Consider the following 6000-nt stretch of genomic DNA (forward strand, 5'->3'; position numbering starts at 1 on the left):
CAAATGAGTAAAATACAACACTAAACTTCAATTTTCTTGCAGAGACTAAATGCTAAATAACCAAATACAAAGCCTTTTTTAAATTTGGCGCCTACAAAAAATGCGTTGCAAGGTAAAATTAAGTTTAGAATCGCTAACAATTTGGCACAGTTATCAGGAAATCTCACTCAATGTCTTTCATAAAAAAGTTTTTAGAAATTTTTACTTCTAAACGTAACAAAATTTTCCACAGTTTAATATGTTTCTCAATTTTTACAGTTTCAATCAAAAAACAGTAAAATTTGCAGATTTTATTACGTTTGATTTGATTGTTACCTGTGTTACGTCACACAATTAAGAATAAAAAAACAAAATTTTTAGAATATTTTCACTTTGAAACGGAGCAAAACCAATTTTCCACCAATGACCCGGCGCCTCCACCATTTTTGGAACTTTCGTATTTCAATTCAAAAGGCTTTTGCGGGTTTTGGAGTGTTGTAATTCGATTACTTTATTGCAAAACTACTTTTTTGTACGATGACAATCTACACTGACATTTTTGACAATCTTTACTAACGTCAAAAGTATAAAAAAGACGAGATTAAATTATATTATATTATTTTGTTTTAAACAATTCATTGCAAACTGTACTAAATTTAACAGATTAATAATTTTTTTTTGCTGAACATTTTAGTATCCTTTTGGTTCGTGCGTACAAATGGTCTACGTTTGAGAAAAATTACAATTTTGGGTACTTGTTATATAAAATACTATTTTGTCCAAGCCATGCTGAAAGTTATTTTTTTGAGCGATTTTGAGTCTTAACCTTGCAACTTGTAAAGTAAAAAGAGTGATTTTTCTTGATCTTTTGACACCAGTAATTTATTGGTTGCCTATTTTGGTGTTTCAACATGGCGAATTGTCCGTTAATTAGTTAATTATTTTTGTGACACACCAGTTCAGAGTTCAGATTTGAGCCTCAGAATTTTAGCTGAAAGACTGTTACAAGTTCTTAGGGGTTGTCTAGGATGCAACTTTTTACTTCTCTTTGCTGTGATTTTTCTAACTTCTGTTTTCTTTCTTTTTACTACTACTTTAGCATTTTTGGTGTTGGGCCTTTCGTTATCTCTTTTTGACCACAACATCAACAGTGGCAATTCTTCACATATGGTTAAATTTTCGATTGATTTTCCGACTGTTTATTTACCGTTTGCTTAGTTTTGATGCTTTCTTCCACTTTTATTGTTTGTTTTAATTAAAAAAATACAAAATAGATAAAAAATAAAAAAAATCTTAGGGTGTTAAATAACCTTAGGAAGATGAATACCGCAGAATTAACTTTAACACTGCAAACTAAAAATGCTACTTTTAGTTCTGGAACTGAAAAGCAACTATTTTAGGCTCTAGAATTAAAAATCACTAAGTTTAGTTACTTTTTTTAGTCAGCAATTAAATCTTTGAAGCCAGGATTCTAAATAACAGAAGCGCAAAAAAATAAACGGCAAAAACCGCATTTTTCTATTTATTATAGTTTTGACGAATCATTCAAAATTACGAAATAATTATTCACCAAATAAGATTTTTTCGACAAACGTCAAAGAAAGTTTCCATTTTTTATGTCTATCGATTCGCGAAAGATATCTTTTTTTGACATGTGAAAAAAAATGAAAATAAAAATATAGGGCAAACATATTTTATTCAAAGTTTATCAATTTTGAAATCGCTATATCTACTGGAGTACCACTTTCACTCTCCGACTCCATTTGGTTGAAAGAAATTAAAGAAATTGCAGCACCAAAAATTGTAACAAAAATTAACTTTTTTTCATAACAAATAACGTTACAATCCTAATATTTTAAATTTTTGATAACACATTGCGTGACAAGATTTTGGTTCTTTCAAAACTGTTATAAAACATATCGTCGGTTAAGAGTGTTAACCTGCCAACTCCAATAACGCAAATTTTACAGGAGATAAAAAAAACTTAAGAACTTTATTTAAAATTAATTTATAACAGAATTTAAATTTCGAACGGATTAATACTAGTCAGCTACGATTTATATATAGGTACTAATAATTTAAAAATAACTCTCAAATTCATACTTTACAGAATATAATTGGAGTTAGCAGGTTTTCTATAATATAATAATATGAAAGCGACAAGTAAAATTAACTTCAAATATTTACTGATCAATATTGTATTAGTTGCATCGGGGAAAATGGAATAAATAACAGATAAATAACAGATAAATAACTACCTACTCATGGGGAATATTGTCATAATAAGGGTGTATTTTCTAATTCTTATAAATCTTTGAACTTTTTTGCCCTTATTTTTAATCTTGATTCATATAAATTCTCTAGTTGTTAGAACAAATTTCTTCACAGTTTCTTTCTCTATTTGTTTTATTCATTTCATCAATACTCAATATTGCCTTTACTTTAATTTCAGATTCCAGTTTTTGTCGTATTTTTTAAATATCCTTCTAAATTATTGCGTCTCTACACATTTTTTCGGTTTTCTTTTTTCAGTATTCTGTCTAACTTGTTTTTATATTTTTTTACCAAAATTAATCAATTTTTCTAATTTTAATTTGTTTGTCTTCTTTTCTCTTTGTCAAGTTTTGTATTTACATTCTGAAGAATTTAAAGAATTTTACTCATTACCACTCTACATGCCTCATACAGTCTTTAACACGCCATAAAAGTCTTCAAACAATACTGTTTACACCATTATACTCTTTACAATCAATAACAGCACTTCAATTACTGCAAACTTTGAGATTTTACGACTTTTTGATACCACAAAACGCTGCACAATTCCCATTATTCAAACCGTCGCCTTCTGTTGCAACAAAATGTTGCATCGACGTGCACTCCTCTTCCTATTATGCCTCATTTACCAACAAGCCGCCACCACAAGTCCTCAAACAGAAAGTGAAGAACTGCGCGCCAGAAACTTCCTCCAACTGCTTAACAAGAAGAATGAAGACCTTGAGTACAAATTCACTTGGCGCATTGGACGTACGCCACCAACCTCACCGAGGCAAATCTGCAGAAACAGGTAAGTGCGATCAAATAAAAGTTTCGAAAATCTCGATTTTTTTCGTTTCTTTGACTAAATTAGCACCAATAAAGAGACTTCTTATCGGTGTTATTGACTACATAAGTACTCATAAAAGTTTTCTATTATTTTTCCGAATAAAGTCATAAAACTAAGAAGTTTTACCAATGCGTCTCTTAATTATCACCAAAAGAACTTTTTTTGGTCGAAATCAACGGATTTTTTGCTCTTTGAAGTTAGCAGCGAGCGTGGAGGTGGCCGCAGAGCGCAAGAAGAACTGGCAAGAAGTCACCAAATTCAACTGGCACGCCTTCTCAGACCCCGACCTCAAACGCCAGTTCCAAAAGCTCTCCAAACTCGACAACGACGCCCTCCCTGAAGACAAACTAAACCGTCTCAACAAAATCGTCAGCGAGATGGAGACGATTTACTCCACGGCGAAAATCTGTGCCTTCGACGACCCTTCTAGATGCGACTTAGCACTAGAACCTCACTTGACGGACATTCTTAGCGACTCCCGGAACGCCGAAGAACTGAAGCACGTTTGGGTGGCGTGGAGGAATGCGACTGGTCCTCGCTGCCGACGCCTCTATGAAGAGTACGTCGATTTGTCGAACGAAGGAGCGCGGTTGAACAATTTTACGAACAACGCGGAGCAGTGGTTGGATGATTTCGAAGACCCGAAGATCAGGGAGCAGATTGAGGCGCTCTGGGAGCAGTTGAAGCCGTTGTACCTTCAAATCCACGCGTACGTGCGGTACCACTTAAGGAAGAAGTATGGAGATGTGGTGACGGAAAAAGGACCCATTCCTGCACACCTCCTGGGGAACATGTGGGCACAGTCCTGGAGGAGCGTCTCGGAGTTCACTTTACCCTTCCCCGAGAAGAAAGACGAGGATTTGACTCAGGAGCTCCGAAACCAGGTGAGATCCGTCTTCAATTAACACAGATTTTGAGGTGGTGTTGGCAGAACTACACCGCCGAGCGCATCTTTCGCACCGCTGAGGACTTCTTCAAGTCTATTAACTTGACGGAGATGCCGGAGAGCTTCTGGAGGGACTCGATCTTGACGCAGCCTCCAGACCGCGAGATTGTTTGCCACGCTTCCGCGTGGGACTTTATGAATGGCAAAGACTTCCGAATAAAACAGTGCACGGATGTTACTTTCGACAACTTCATCACAGTGCATCATGAAATGGGACACGTGGAGTACTACCTCCAGTACAAGAACCAGCCGGTGGTTTACAAACGTGGTGCCAACAGCGGCTTCCACGAGGCCATCGGCGATCTGATTGCTCTTTCCGTGGAGTCGCGGAAGCATCTTCGGAAGATTGGACTCCTGAAGACCCAGAGGGACGATCCGGACAACATTTTAAACACTTTGTTTCAGATTGGAATGGAAAAAATTGTTAGTCTTCCGTACGGGTACTTCCTGGAGCTGTGGAGATGGGGGGTGTTCGAAGGGAAGATCACCCCAAAAGAGTACAACTGTAAGTACTGGGAGTTGAGGGAGAAGTACCAAGGGGTAGAACCCCCAGTTGATCGAAGCGAGGAGGATTTTGACCCTGCGGCCAAGTTTCACGTTGTTGCCAACGTTCCTTACCTCAGGTACTGTGCGGTTGGTACCACTGCCTCCACGTCACGTTTCTTTTTTCAGGTACTTCGTTAGCTTCATCTTACAATTTCAGTTCCACAGAGCTCTTTGTGAGAAGGCTGGGCAGTACGTAGCAAACAACCCTTCGAAGCCTCTGCACGAGTGCGACATTTACCAGAATACCAACGCCGGAAATGCTCTCAAGTACCAACAAAATGTGGCGAAATTAACACACTGAACTCTAATTTTAAGGGAAATGATGCAACTGGGTTCTTCCAAGCCGTGGTTTGATGCTATAGAAGTCGTGACAGGACAACGAACAATGGATGCTAGTGCTCTTATTGAGTACTTCAAGCCGTTGCAGGAGTGGTTGGAAAAGGAAAATAAGAAGAATGGCGCGTTTGTTGGTTGGGAGAAGACTAAGAAAGGTGAGGAAATGGCAAGAGAAGAGAGATAAGTGAACGTTGATTTTTAGTGTGCAGAGCTGCATAATAAGATGAAAAGCGCGCAGCTATGTCCAAATAAAAAGTTGAAAACTGTGACTTTTTCTATTTATTTATCTTTTTCCGTCCTTCTAAAAGACCCCACAAACCTCGTTTTTGCACGACGGTTTCGACTGTTAGAACGAACCGTCGGAAAAACCGAGGTCTGTGGGCAAAAACCGTTGTGTTGAACCATCGCCATCGGTTCGAGTAAACACGAGGTGTGTGAACAAAAACCGTCGTGCTTTATCAGTGTCTTTCGTAATGTTTTGCTTTCAACAGTCTTTTGCTGCTGCTTATCTCGACTCTTCTATAATAGTAAAAATGACCAAGAGTCACTCGTTTTATCAACTCTTTCGTCCATAATTTAGAATAAAAGTTTTCTTTTTTTGTATTTTCTGATCCGAGTGCGTTTCTGAAAATGTTGAACGTATTAATTTAACACTCATTATTTAATTTGATTTCGGAAATCATCAACTGTGATTCAAATTAACCACTTTGAAAAACGTACATTTAATTCACTCGTCAAATTAATATCACAAAACACTATTTGAGAGTCAGATTTGATCGATTGGAGTAATTTTTCTTCGGATTGTAACTGTGTATGTAGGAAACCAAGATTTGATTTACCACATTTATATACCTAGAACTAACCCGTCTTGATTGGTGGCACTCGCTTGTTTTTTGAGACTACTTATCTTTTTTTTTTTTTAATGTCGCTTGGTTCGTCTATTTCTTAATTAAGACAGTCGGAGGGATAAGCGCATGATTTGTCTATTTGTTAATTAAGACAGTCGGGATAATAAGTGCATGATCCGTCTATTTGTTAATTGCGAAATCAAAATAAAAAAGTCACAAGTTAAAGGAAACAAACAAAAAAG

General features: G+C 36.7%; 1 pseudogene; it reads left to right on the forward strand.

The window, feature by feature from the left end:
* The first annotated feature begins 2837 nt into the window (after positions 1-2837).
* Positions 2838-5591, forward strand: LOC148165923 (angiotensin-converting enzyme-like; annotated as a pseudogene).
* Positions 5592-6000: the final 409 nt, after the last annotated feature.

This window comes from Gnatocerus cornutus, unplaced genomic scaffold, assembly GCF_029298725.1.
Source record: "Gnatocerus cornutus isolate USDA-ARS CGAHR unplaced genomic scaffold, icGnaCorn1.1 ctg00000144.1, whole genome shotgun sequence".
In the NCBI taxonomy this organism is placed as follows: Eukaryota; Metazoa; Arthropoda; class Insecta; order Coleoptera; family Tenebrionidae; genus Gnatocerus; species Gnatocerus cornutus.